The sequence below is a fragment of the Zeugodacus cucurbitae genome, chromosome 6 (genome assembly GCF_028554725.1).
Source record: "Zeugodacus cucurbitae isolate PBARC_wt_2022May chromosome 6, idZeuCucr1.2, whole genome shotgun sequence".
In the NCBI taxonomy this organism is placed as follows: Eukaryota; Metazoa; Arthropoda; class Insecta; order Diptera; family Tephritidae; genus Zeugodacus; species Zeugodacus cucurbitae.
The window spans coordinates 71,055,276-71,070,645 of record NC_071671.1 but is presented as its reverse complement, the minus strand read 5'-3'; the positions used below and the strand labels follow the sequence as shown (position 1 = coordinate 71,070,645).

The 15,370-nt window shown below is 37.8% G+C and overlaps 1 protein-coding gene across 5 annotated transcripts in view; it reads left to right on the top strand.

Moving 5' to 3' along the window:
- The window catches only part of LOC105221274 (uncharacterized), a 41,506-nt gene that overhangs the window by 8,856 nt on the left and 17,280 nt on the right, over positions 1-15,370 (top strand). Inside the window, exon 1 of one of the 5 annotated variants that reach the window (XM_029037681.2) lies at positions 348-3,327. The exons of the other annotated variants lie outside the window; for them this stretch is intronic. The gene's annotated coding sequence lies outside the window, so the exon portion shown is untranslated. Of the gene's footprint in view, positions 1-347; positions 3,328-15,370 lie in introns of those variants that run through there. 5 annotated transcript variants of the gene reach the window in all.

Below are 15,370 nucleotides of genomic sequence, written 5' to 3'. Positions count from 1 at the left end.
TTTTTTTACTACCTCGCTCTACATAGCTCTCCCAGATTCGCCTGCGGGTTCATTACAATTGATTTTTTGCCTACGAACATACCTAAATACAAACGTAACTCAACTTACAAGAACTCTCAGCTCTTTTGTTGTCAAGTGTCAGCATTTTCGAAAAACAAGTTTATCTAGAGTACCTATTGACGATAAGATTAATGTTTTGATTCCATTTTATTAATTTCTGAGGTCCGTTCCTGCACAATCTGGTTTGGATTGGAAGAGTTTAATGGTGTTTCAAACACCTTTCGAGATGAATTTATAAAATTTAAATTTTCAAGGGTTTGGAAAGTATAATTTTTTTTATTTTATTGATATACATGTCTCTGAAGTACGATACACTTTTGAGCTCTATTCATTTCTTACTTTGTCTGTAGCAGGTGCTAAGTTTAGACGTATTTGCTCCACGCTTCGTTGCTTGTTCGTGAATTATTGGCCAAAAACAATACAGAAATGGCTTCGTGTGAGAATTTGAGAAGTGTTTCGACGATTGGAAGAAGCGCTGGCATAGATAGATATATAAGATATTGAGGAAAGCACCCACACCAGTGGTCTATTGTGCCCTCCCCAAGTCTACAGCGACTCCATTAGACCCAGTACCCTGAAAAATTCCAGGATGGTACTAGGACTAAGGGAGACGATACGCTCCTCTGTTGGAATGGTATATCCTAAAATTTTGCTCCTGCTTCTGTGAAGCGCTATACAATCCAATAGAATGTGTAGGGGAGTTTCGTCCTCCATGTCACAGAAGCGACATGTCCGCGACGAGACCAAGTCCAGATTATTAAGGTGGTTCCTGAGCTTGCAGTGGCCCGTGTATATACCCACCAATACCCTCAGTTTGCTCCTTGAGAGGTTTATTAGGCACTTAAATCTTTTGGCGTTATAACCTCCCAATAGGCCTTTTGAAGGCAACAACATTAATGTAGACGAATGAAGATATGAAATACTACAAAACCAGGTTGAACTGGTCCAAAGTTCTACAACTGGACTGGTCCTGTACTCCAATGTTCTGTTGCTAAGCATACATACAACCGGACGCCCCCCATGTAAGAGAGCACTTCAAGAGCTAACGGTTGCGGCGAAACTCAACTCACCACGGCAATGTTATGCGAGTGCGTTGAAAGCGACTGATAGCAGCCGCTTGCAGGACAAATGAGCAACGGTTGTTCTATCTAGGCAACTGTTAAATGGTAAAAACTACAACGACAACGTGAAATCAGTTGCAGTGCGTAGGCGGTTGTCGTAGACGTCGTAGCCCAAACACGTGCACGGCTCGTTCGCGTCCCAAAGCAGCATCCATAGCTGTAGCTTTGCTTTTGTCAAAACTGTTTTATTGAATTTTTTTGCTGTTGGTGCAATACTACTCACACACTAGTATTACTACGAATACTACTACTTACTACCGTTACTACAATACAAGTCAAACGTAAAAAGAACAGTTGTAATTATTGTGGAAGCACAGCTGCAAGCTGCCAGTGTACATAGTGTCGAGTCACAGAGGAATTTCGCTAATTCTAATTGAAGTTAACAACTTCAGAATTTCTCTATTATAAGAAGGCTTCGAAAGGGTGTGAACACACACACACACACAGCTGCGCGTGTGCGTGTGTATGTGAGCGAGTAGAGTTAAATCATGGCAGCAGCTTTGGAAAGTTTTGAAATAATACCAGGGCTCAAGAAATTGGCGGCAATGGCTGTTGAACGGCAACTGGAACGAAATAAAGGAGCATAACTTGAAGGGATCTCTTTTCAAGCGAGCATTTCGAAAATTGGTTGTAATTAGTTTGCGATCGAAATCACCGCACTTTGAAAACTAATTGATGTGCGAGACTGAATATTGAATAGTGAAACGACGGTGAATATCACACGGAATTTGCAAGTGAAATGAATTTGTTGGAAATTTCGACAATAATTTTGAATTTGAACATTTGCAACAAATGAACAAAAGTCAATTTAAACACAAAAAAACAAAATAAAAAAAAAAATAATTTAAGTAAAATGTAAAAAAAAAGAAAAAGTAGCTGAGTTGCAACGGTGACAATAATTTATGATAAGAATTTCAAATATTTGTAAGCTATTTATAAATGCAAAAATTTATATACATATGTATTTGCGGATAACTGAGAAACTATAACGGAGAAATTATAAGTTTGTATTAAGGGCGCAAATTCCCAGAAATTCCGATTGCAAATTAAGTAAACGCTTCGCCTGAAATTAAAAGTGTACTTTAAGCGATGGTAAAGGGGTTACAAGGGCGCAGGAGAGTGTCTGCGTGCGTACGATTTCATGAAAAGTAACCACAATCTTTTGAGCTAAAAATACCACTTTGTGTATGCGGGAGCAAACAAGCAGCCAAAATCAACAAACCTGGCAAATAGAACCATAATATATTTGTAAAACAGTGAAGCACAAATTACCAAAAGGGATAATTTCAAATAAATGCAAAAAAAACAATAATTAACGATTTTCAAGCATAAATAATGTTGGTACTATGCCCCAGCATTGCTTCCACAGGTGTAATTGGTTCCCAAAACCCAATTTGAAATTTTGAAAAAATAAATAAACATAAAATTGTGAAATTGACAAAGAAATAATTTTGAAGCGATAATTTTGGTCGCATTTGTAGGCGAACAAGTACTATTTGTCCTCGATATATTTATGTGTTTACGAACGAAAACGTCCGGCAGGATAACACGCTCCGACGCGCACACACAATCACACAAATAGAAAGAAAGAAGTCCATGCAAATACAGGTCTAAATAGCCTGCTGAAATTCCATACCAGCAATCAGCGCCAACGCCAACGCAACACACAGCCAAACTGACAAGTGAAGTGGGGTGTCCCAGCACGGGCCTTAAGTCCCATTGCACGCGCTGTGCCGGCATAAATACTTAAACCTCACTGACACGCACGCACACGCAGCGACTCGCTTTGTGGCAGCAGCAGCAGCCGCGGCAGCAGCGCTGAAGTTGTGTAAAGCGAATACCTTCACACAGTGTGAACCTGTCGCGCCAGGCGCCAGGCGATAGTGTGCGCAGCAAGCCACACAACCACTGGCAGCAACAGCAACAGCAACAACAACAACAACTGACAACAGACAATTGACAACCGCCAACAACGACCCTCAGTCGCTGCAGCTCCAGCAGTTCGAGCGCCGCTAATAGCATTAGAGGAGCCGAAGATAAGAACGAAGGAAAAGCGAACAGTGCAGCTGAAGAGCGCGCGCAGGGGCAGCAGCAGCAACAACAGCAGGAGTCGCACGAACGGTGCCGAAATAAAATACGAACAAACGTACGTATGTATGTATGTATGCATGTAAGCATGTCTGTATGTATGTGTTTTGTAGATGCTTTTGCTGTTCTAAACTTTCTAACGGCATATCTTAGAGTTGATGTGTGTATGTGTATGCCAGAGGTGACTACTACCTCACCTTGAAGTCCAACGGTTCGCACAACTACAAGCATATTGGCCAATGTAGAGTATTGGAACCTGAACCTACCTCAGAACTGGATGTGCTCTACATACATACACATATATGTATGTATGTTCGTATGTTTTTATGTATGTATGTGTGTGTGTATGCAGTGTTTGGCAATGTGAGACATTACATTATTCGCGCGCCTCCTTTTGTTGAGGACGCAGCGTAGATTTGCTACTTTAACGCTTTTTTCTTGGGCTTCGCGGCGACTTTTCGTTGTTTTTACACACAGTCACACAAACACATCGACACACAGTCAAAATAACAACAACTGGCAGGCAGCAAACAAGTGCAGACGCACGTAAACTACGTAAAGTAGCAATGACAACAGGGAAAATAATGGCGAGGAAATAGCAACAACCTCAGAAATGGTGGCGCGGGCATTTGTATGCGCGGACAGGCAACCCAAACACACAAATACACACACACTTACACTCACACATACATACATACATATTTACAAGCAGTTTGTGGGGTTTTGCGGGTAGGTCATGAGTTTGGGGTAGGATGCTGCCGTCGAGCGGATACAGTTATTAGTTAAACAGCTTGAGAAAATGTAGAAGAAAATCAAATCAACGATAGAAACACCACAAAAACACCAAAAATGTAAAAGTAAAATTTCTTAAAATCGATGTCTCTTTTAAGTGCGTCGACAGCAGGATTCTTCTTCATCTTCTTCTGCTCTTGTTTTGCTCGTTCGCATTTTCGTTTTGACGTTGCTTTTAGTTGTTTTACGGTTAATAAATATTTGCATGCCGCTGGCTTTGTGTATCTATACAAGTACTTGTTGGTATGCGTACGAGCTTTCGGGCATATGTAAATGTTCAAATCATATTTTGGCACACGTTTGAAGTAAAGCGATTTGTCGACTTCTCGGAATTAGTAAATGAAAGAATCCGGCGCACCGTTCGGTGGCATTGACATACATGTGGTAAGCCATTGCTGAGTGAGAGTAGTGTGTGTAAGAGAAGGTGCTAAATAGTCCGGCAATTTGAGAAGGTTTTTTGCATTATGAAGTCAATTAAATTGAAACCTATAAATTAACACTAAATTTCTTTTATATTTTTTGTGATCCTGGACTAGCAACGCTTTCACTTAAGCTCAAATTGTGATAGTGATTTGTCATTACCAACAGTCTGAAACACAATGTCAAGGCCCTTCAGTACGTATATTTCGTTGACTACCACTTCCTACGTTCCTCTGACTTTTGTATAATTTTGAGAAATATCACAATTTCAACTCACGACCGGAAACTGGGGATATACATATATAGTATATTGCATTAAAAACAAATCCAATCAAATAATTATATAGTGATAGTTCCATTTTTTGAGCATCAAGAATCGTCCTTCTATATATCTCTATAATATATCCTATGACATTGCGGGGTAGCAAAGGGCCACAATGAGAGTCCTCCATTGATTTCCATCTTGTGTTAGCCTCTTAAAATTTGGAACCTAAGATATTTCGATGTCCAAATTTCTTCTCGAGGTTAGAGCGGGTCGGTCTTTCTTTCGGTTACCTTGTAGATTCTAGTCGATATGAAACTTGTCTCAGAACAAGACCGAGCCAGCTTCATCTTTCTTCTTCTTTTCAAAATTTCGGCCTACAGGGTTGTTTGGTTTGTGCGTTACTATAAGTCCATGTTAAAGACATTAACAGGCCAGAAAATGCGACAAATGTTGTGAAGACATCGGTTTGGGGGAAATTTAACCATTAGAATTCCATATTTCGCAACCGTATAGAAGACTTGCTCCACAATCGAATTATTAAATTAATTAGGGATGCAAACATCGATGGTTCGCCAAAACCCATCGAAATCAAAAACATCGGCCATTAAAACATCGAAACATCGATGTATTTTTGAACATTTTTAACTTATTTTAAATTTAGTCAGAAGCATAAATAAATGAAATGTAGTACGTCTTAGGTTGATACATTTTATTTCACTTAGCATTATATGTCTGTTAAAGTTTCTCAATAAATAACAGAATTTAAAAACAACGAAGTGAAAAGTTTTTTCACTGTCAATTCTTTTCGATTTTACTTTTGCGTGATAGTTGCCCTGGGTTTAGAAAACGGTCGTTTACTCGGTACTGAAGTGGCCACAATGTGTAAATATTAATAAGCCTATTTATACAACTCCGGAAACACAGTATTCATATCAACCCAAACTTTTCTCTTCAACCTTCCGTCCCTGTAAGTGTAGATAAATTTGACAGCTTACATTTCACCTTTTGGTGGACGGCGGTATTCGCCGTTGCCAATGTTTAGAGGACCATAAATCTTGCGCAAAACCTTTCTCTCGAAAACCCCAAGAGTCGTCTCATCGGATGTTGTCATCGTCCTCGCTTCAGCGCCATACATCAGGACGGGAATAATGAGCGACTTATAGAGTTTGATTTTGGTTCGTCGAGAGAGGACTTTGCTTTTCAATTGCCTACTCAGTCCAAAGTAGCACCTGTTGGCAAGAGTGATTCTGCGTTGGATTTCAAGGCTGACATTGTTGGTGTTGTTAATGCTGGTTCTTTTAGCCATAGCATCTTTAAAATGAAGGAATTTGAATGTATGATCAAACGCAGTAGCCTACGCCAGAATTATGTAAATTGTATAAATAAATCATAAAAGTAACCGCAGTATTGTCCAAGCGCACATTCCCTTAACGAATTCTCCGTATTTTACAAACATCGAATTTCAATGTAATAAAGCACATCCAAATAGATGGTTTCGAGTTAATACCCGAAAAAGTGTGAAGGTGTGAAGTCAATTTTTGATATAAAACATCGACATAAAACATCGTTGAAAGTGACATCGATGCATCGATGTTTTTAGATTCGAGACATCGATGGCTAACATCGACGCTTTTTGACGAAAACATCGCTGTTTCAAAAACATCGATACATCGTTTGCATCCCTAATTCTGAGGTTAGATCAACTTGATGATTTTTCGTGTTTTATTGTAGAAAATATCTACATTGTTCTTAAATCTTAAAATAAAATCCAGATCCAAATGATAAACAAATAATTCTATCAGCCCACTGAGCCTCTGACTACTCTATTTAGATAAAAATTAATTATATTTGGTAAGTAAGTTTTCTATGCCAAATTGATGAATTCAAACCTGCCTAGCTCTCTCAAATTACTCAACGTTGTAAATCAGCACTTTTATATGTTGAATCGCGTTAAGTATTTATCAATTAATGCTGCCATGGAATTTTTCAAATAATAAATATGTAATTTAATTACTCGTACTACAGTTGAATAAATATTTTGTGGTCAATAAATTGCAACTGATTGATGCATATTTCTCTTATTTGTGCAAAAAATTAAACATATACATAGTATTTATATACTCGTATACAGGTGCTATATATTCAAATGCCCAGTAAGAAAATCAACTGGTCTGAACGGGAAGCCCAACTAGACAACTTTTTTTATTATTACACATAACGGCACAACGTTTGTATCTGCAAAATAAATTCCGATTCGTAAGTGGGAAGTTATGCAAATGCATACAAGTCCCTGCAGGAAAGTCTATACATATATTGGATAATAGTTTACAAATTCGATATATCTTCATAACCAGTACAAGTTTCTACTAAAAGGAACGGTGAAGAATCGAAGTATCAAACCCAAAAAGTATTGCATTACAAATTAGTGAGATTATTTTTTTTTTTATTGATTGACTAATGAAAAGTTTCAACCGAATACCTATGTGTATGAATATGCCTGTGTCAGTTTTTGAGCGCAACGCGAAGTTGGGCGCGGAGGCGCGACCATAAAAAAGCAATATTTTCATTATCCATTTTCCATAGCAATTACCGAGCATTGCGGTGCCATCAACACCAGTTATTTACGCTATTTTGTTGTTATCAATATTATTTTCTATCTTCATGTATTTCCCCTCACTGAGCATAGAGTTGTGTGTGTGTGTGTGCTTGTGTGAGTGAGTTTGCCTGCAAGCGATTGGTGTCCCACAACTGCATCTTTCTCAATAGTTTCTGCGAAAGTAGGTCACTCCTGTTTGCCATTTGGCACACGGGCCAACGAATGCTGTGGATTAGGCAAAAAAAAAAAATGGGGTGTGCGGTGGTAGCGAGGAAGAAGAAGAACACCATCAGAAGTAAACGAGCGTGAAATCCCGGTAAATAAATAAAAACCGTTAAGCGCGCGCTTGCAAAATGCTCATGCAGCACGTGGCATGTGCATTCAATGCCTCAAATGAAAAGGACTAACACACATCTTGCATACACACACCCATCCATATACACACCTATCTAAATATCTATTATAGTTTCTAAAACATACATACAAACATATAGATAGCAAAGTGTGTAGCTGTGTGTGTGTGGTGGTTGAGTAAATATTTATCGATTTCTATGCAGCGATGTTTTAATTAATGCAGCATCACAGCAACACCGCACTGATGCGCAATCGGCGATAACTCTTGAGCTGACAAAGCAAACACTGGTATTAAGAGTGAAATGAAAATCCAAACTCGTTTGGAAATTGACTTCTACTATCTTGACATAAATTTATGTGCACTTAGATACTTAATCAAGACCATAGAAAGATTTCTGAAACGGGGGAAAAGCAAGGGACCGCAGAATTTACCGTAAAACTTATAGAGCTTTGACAGAAAGCGATTATAAAAACTACATTTATTGTGCTATCTGCCTCTATGTAATGTGGTAGTATAATACAGATCCAAGCCCAAAAATATACACTTGACCTTTGACCTTCGAGTCGTCAAATTGTGTATAACCATTGATTTTCGGTTTTTTGGCAATATATTGGTTTTATTTTCAGAAACTGAATACGATGTTACTAGATACCCCAGAGACCACAAATTTAAATACGATCCACGTAAAAAGTGCATTCATACCTCACCGGGAACAGCCATTTTAATATCAACAGCCGCGCGTACTTTCATTACAAGCTACTTGTGGTGCATAGTTGCGTTTATGCCGTTATTTTGTTTCATTTTGTTTTTCCATTTCCCTCGCACACAGAAAATTCATCGTACACGCTCACGCTGTGTGCATAACCAGCAAAGCCGACATTATTGCAGCGTGTGCATTCCATTAAAGTTTCATTTTCCACAAAAATTTGATGCATTCTTCTCCCACATTTGCAACAAAACATGGGCTCACACGGTCATATCGATTTTATGGAATGGGAATGGGCTGAAAATCCCAACCAATCAGCAGAATTCTTCAGCGGTAAAAGAGATTGCTTTGCATTCACGCATTCCGCCAAGCCGAGCACTGATGTGAAGCACTAATGCATAACGGTAAAATATTAGTACATACTCGTATATAAATATTTGGGTGCATTAGCGAGTGCAGGCCGTGAGCCTACAGACATCGAGTGCTGCATTGTCAGCACCAATTTGCATTGTTGCATTGAGCTCTGCGAGTATCTGTGCCCGCTTATCATGTGCAATATGAAAGGGAGCAACATGATTTACATGCAATGGAAGAGATAAACATACTTAGGAGATTTAATTCAATACACTGGGCTCGTTGAGTCTGTTTCAACCGCAGACTTTCCGAGTGCCAACTTAGCCCAAGCTAAGTCATCTCAGTCACTTAAGCCCTCTATTCGTTTTAGGTTGTATACTTTTTGCTACTCTTATTCTTCAACCTCAGCCACTCCCACTCAACGCAATATGTACACTTGTGTAACCAAAGTACTTTGATTGTATGCATAAATACTGTACACTCAGCAATTCTCAACCACAGACACAACAATGCAAATATAAACTGATTCGGATTTATCCAGCTTTGTTCGTTTATTGTATTGTTGGAAATTTGCATTGCTGCAGCAGGAAGGCAGCCACAGCCGCGCTTTACCACGACTGCAGAGAAGGGACTTTGCAAGGATTTTCCAATTTAGCCCAGCTTCCTGCTTTCTATAGTCAACCATTTTGGTTGGTGTTTATTTCGATATTTTCTTTTATTTAAATTTTTGCTTTAACGTTAAGTTTCCTCTTTAGTTAATATAAGTGGCGTTATTAAGTCACGGAGTTCAATAAGTTCATATTTTTATCTTAGTATTTTCGCTCAGCTCTTTTCACTTAAACGTATGTATGCCAAAGCGTTTTGATATTTTTTTGCTCCGGCCAATGAGAAGCCCCTCTGAAAATTCCAGCCAAAAGTTACAAATAATGTACAAAAATACATACATATGCATGTCGAGTTATAGTTCCATGTTTAGTAGCTACAGTGTGCTAGAGAGGATTTTCATTTCCACTTCAATTTCAGCGCACTCTACTCTGAGTTCTTCCGCCCATCACTTCTGTACGACTATCTCGTTTCCGGTTAGATATGTTTGGCATCGTTTTCATTTTCAGGGCACTTCAACATTGTGAAGAGCATTCTTTTAAACTCTCGCCATATATTGGTATGCGATGCGGTGCGTATGCGAGGGTGTGTGCCTGATTAATTCCACACGCAGATGAAAGTGTGTTGCCAACGCACATCCGTTTCGTAAGAGTGACACTTAGGCAATTACGAACCGTGCAATATGATTTGATGAAGTGATAAACAGTATGCGAGTTAATTAATAGACACACACAAACGTATACACAGAAAATATTTACCAAACAATGAGAAGGATAAAAACAATATATATCTACTATTCGCAACAATAATATTATTTATTTCTTATAAGAGGAATTTTTTTCAAAAATATAAATTCATAGTTAATGGAGTTAATCAGCCATGTATTAGTACGAGGGCTGCTATGTATATTTCTGGCCTAACAATGAAAATAGGAATATTTATCAACGAAAATGGTTTTATTGTTTTTCAAAATATTCTCCATCAAGATTTATACACTTTTGCATGCGCTCAAACCAATTTTCGAAGAACTTTTTTTGAGCCTTTTTTTTGAGCGATTGTCAAATTGTGCGGGAGAACGAGAACAAACCTTTTTTACGGCCAGGTGTTCATGCAATATCGAATGTATGCTGGTGGGAGAAATGCATAGGCATGCCTCTATCTAAAGGTATGTTACATGACGGTCTTGCATTATCAGTTCACGTACGGCATCGATGTTTTCTGGCACAACGGCTGTTTTTAGACGACCTTCACGGAATTCGTCTTTGAGCGAGCGTCGGCCACGATTGAATTCGTTGTACCAGTGCTATAGGATGGTGCTTCATAGCCATACAAAGATTTTAGTTCATCGATGCACTCTTGTCGCGATAATCCACGTCGAAAGTTGTGAAAAATGATCGCACGAAAATGTTCACGAGTTAATTCCATTTTTTGGCCGAGATGAATTTTTTAATTCCCTGTAAATAAAACAATTCACGATTAAATGACAAAACGTTCTGAGTGCTGTTATGCTAAAAAAATGTCAAGCTTTCCAATGGAAATGTCAGATTGCACCTGGCAACACTTAGTGTAGCTAGGTGTTGCCTAGGCCAGAAATATATATAGCAGCCCTCGTATATAGTTAATATTCTACGGAAAAGCCTTTCTTCGGCACACTTTTGAAGCGCAGCAATTCCTGCCAACAGCTGAGAACGCACTAACTGCTGCTTCTGCGATTCTGGTGCGCAAAATGAATTATATCATGGCCTATAACATGTTGCACTTTCCACCTCATTATTCCTCTTGCTTTCATTCTTGCCATCATTGACGTGTTTGTGTCTGCAAATTGCACACTTTCAGTTTTTCCATATCTCTGCCGTTCAGTTATCGCATCATTTCATTTGCCACGCGTCTATGGATTGTGACATAAAGCACTTATTCAACTCATTTCATCCCAATGCAAAGTATCCACTTAACATTCACCATTTCGCACCAGGGACCAACTGAGATATGCTTGAATATGCAATGTGTGTTCGTGGGTTTGTGCAACCCTCTGACTATTGTCTGCGTCTTTCACTTTATGCCATTCACACAATGCCGTTATTAAAATGACAATTCGCATTATGTGTATGTGTGTGTATGTGTGCGTGCGTATATGCCTTCAACTACTCATAAGTACAAAATGATTACATGTTTATTTTTTTTTTTAATTTTCCAGTCATTACCTTTACACCTTAGTTACCATTGTAATGAGTTGCAATCCTATCAGCATGGCAGCATGAATGCCTCAAAGTAGTCTATTCAAATTGACAGACAAGCCGCGCTTCGCCTCGCCGCGCCTGCTTGTGTGTATTGTATACTCACTCATGTGCGAACACTCAACAGTATGCTTGACTATTTGAATATGCACGCGCATAAAATATACGTTCGTATGTACATATATACATACGTTTGTGCTTACCTAATTAAAAGACAGAAGAAAATACGAGTACATGCAGACAAAAGTCATTTAAAAATCATACTCTAACAACACTCTGTCGTAGAAAGAACGATTTGAAGAGTGGTCGCTGTTTTTAATTGATAACACAAACTTGGGTAATTTAAACTGACAGTCATGGCATGTAGTGCACTAGTTAGTGCAATAGTTAGTGCACTCTTTGCATGCCAGCATTACATTTCAGGGTCATTTATAAACAGCTTGGCATTGGCTTCATTGTATTAACAGCCAAATGGAAATGTCATTTGCGAGTCAAAAGCCGAGTTATCACATAACCTGAGTTGAATGGCCAATTACTTACACAATAATACACTTACGAGTATCCGCATATGTACGAGTAGCTGTAATTGTGTGCCGAATTCAAATATTTTTTTACACAGTGCAAAAAAAGCTTATGAAAATATTGTTACACATTCAATAGCATTCGCCATTCAAACTCGTATATGTTTGTGTGTGTGCTGGCACATGCTCTTCGTATCCATGCAAATTAAAGCAACACAATCCTCTGCAGACATATATTTTTCCAAAGTTATATAAACATTTGCTCACACCTTTGTTGAGTGTGTGTGTGCGTATCTTGCGCATACCTCCACAGAGATTTTATAATGGCATATTTACTTATTGAAACGGGTGTCCGTATGGAAACGGCAAGTGTACCATTGCCATAATGAAGTTAAAAATCAATAGCAACAAAGCTCGGGTATACCTTAAGGCGCAAGCATTCCGCATCTGCTCGATAACTCAGACTATTTCGAGTAAACTCGTACTTCGGCATGTCGTCAACCATTCCACCTTTTTATGATGCTGCTGTTACGTGCTGCGTTATCTTGGAATTTTACGCTGCTACATACACTGAATGCTCAAAGGCACACCGACACACACACACACACACACACATAAATAACAGTGTATATATTTATTTACAGTGGTGATCAGAAAAAGTTGGCGAACCGCGAAATCCAGATGGAACAGGATATTATGCATTTAAGTGAGAACTAAATGAAAACTATTATGCATATGGATTTTGCTTTGAAAGTTTGTGTGCTTTGGAAAGTACTAAGTATACAAACAGCAAGAAAACGCAAACTTGAATACGGTCACTCAATAACCATCAGAAATGTGAGGCATAGTATGCTTAAAGGGCAATTTACGATATCTTTCAATATCAAAACCATGTCAATGCTGTATTAACAAGTTTTCAAATACTTGCAGTAGAGAAATATAGTGGAAGAAATTAGCATTAGTTAGAAGAACAAAAAATAATATATAGCTTTTCCCATCTAAACCTTTTATTGGCCATTACTGTATACTAACTTATTTATTTTCGTGCTATAATGGTATTGCTATTCCAGCTCCACACTATTTTTTTTTCATTTTCCCTTGAAAATACTTGGTTATCAGTTCACAATCTCCTTTCATACTCGCAAATCTTAGAAATGCCAAGCAATAAAATCCTCAAATGAACAGGTAATGCGCACAGATTCAGCAGTTTCATGTTAGCCGGAATAATTCCATTGAATTGGTTGGAAAATGCTCAACGCTAAAGGCTCTTAATTTATTTAATAAATATTAATATTTGTAATTAGCGCCACATTGTTTACGGTAAATAGTTGTATTTATTCCGAATGTTGCTCATACGACCTGTCATACATTCATGTACATCCGTACAATACTAAAGAACTTGAAGAGTTTTCAATTTTAATTTGGTTAAATATGCCGTATCTCTTTCCACGAATGCATTGAATTGGTTAATAATTATCAGTGTATAATTCTTTAGAATTGCCAGCGATGCTTGATTACATTTTGTTTATCAGCTGGATGATGAGAGTGGGCGCTAGTTGGAATTAAATACCGAAATGTCTTCATTCAGTTGTGTGTGTGTTTGTTCCATTGGAGAATAATAATAATAATATTAAATTTTACTTCCATTATTGTTTCATATTTCCCAACAGCCCAATGAAAAGCTCTAATTCATCCAGAGTTGAAGTGATTTCTATCCATGTTTTACTTCGCCATAGTTTTATAAAAAAGGAAAATGTTGACTTGAAATCATTTCATGATTTATTACTCACTGTTTTGATCACCAGGCAACCGCACGGCTACAAAAGTTGTTATGGTGCTTGCATTGATGCTTTATTTATTGTCAGTTGATTAAAGTTTTTCTTCCTTAATAAAGTAAAAACGTTAAAAAGTTGGTTAATGATTTTTATCTGGCAAACAGCCACAATTGCGTGCTAGCAATTTAATGACCGGAGATACGACTTTAATAACGAAGTGAACATTTAAGTGAATTAAATTCAAACATGAATTTATGGATTCTCACTCATTGAGCCGGATTAAAACTTTTGTATCCACTTTGTCATTGAGTATACGAGTATTTTCATCAATAATTTGTAGTACATTCGAGTGTGGGGAAAGTGTTGCCACTACTACTGTCTGTGTTTATGTGTGTTTTTATTATAAGTTGCTTTTCTACCAAAGAGGCTGGCTGGTTGCCCTGGACACCGGTGAATGCTTTGTTTTGCTCGAATTTATTTACCTCGATTGTTATGCTTCAGCTCAGGTGGTGTGTAATGCCGTAGGAGTCAATATTTTTCATAAATTTTATATTTGTATAGCACATGTCATGTACATGTATTTCTAATTGGTGTTGAGCAGTAGAACTCTTGTTTTGTCTGCATGAAAATACAAATGTATTCCACCTTGTACAAATAAATATATGGAAGTACTGCTGTTCTTAAATGTGCGTGAATTTGCCACAAGAATTGTTCTTTTCAGCATAATTCAGGCATTTATGTGTAATTTCATCGCAATAATGCGCTTTGGGTTTTCATTTATTTGCCGAATTTCGAATCGAAGCCAATCGTATAATGTTCTTATGGAATGTTTATAGACTGTGTGAAATGCGATTTTCTTGTTCGTAGCTGAATTGGTAGAAATATTGGAAGCCATTCGTAATAGTTTTACATTTTTGTTATACCCTCAAGGTGTTTTCACATTTTAGTTAGTTAAAAGCATTTAAGAGAATGGTTACCTACACGATGTACGTATTGGTTATTTACTTTCAGATTGATGGGGAGTGACATGCCTTGGTTCGATCACTCTTAGAGAAAGTATTTCCTTATTTGAGGTTGGTCAGAGCATGAATCGAGATAATGGTAGTAGTCACCTTGAACATCATAAAATGACGGTGGTAACTAGTTCATTAACTCGAAATTTTGAAATTGAGTTGCCATGGCGTATGAGTAACTTTTTTGCAAGGTTCACTCGTTAGAATCATTTAAAACGAATGTAATAACATGAAGGCCTAGATTTATTTTAATTAATCAAGTTTTGTCTCGAAACTTCTTTCTCATATATACACGTATAACCTTAAAGTGCCACTCAAAGCAAATTCTTTCCAAAATATTTACTGCTTATGCAATGTACGACATGCATATACACATATAAATGTATATATAGGTGAATTTTGATATTCGATAATAATATCCATTAGACCTCAAAGCAATCCAAGAGCCTTTCTTTTCAAGGATCTAC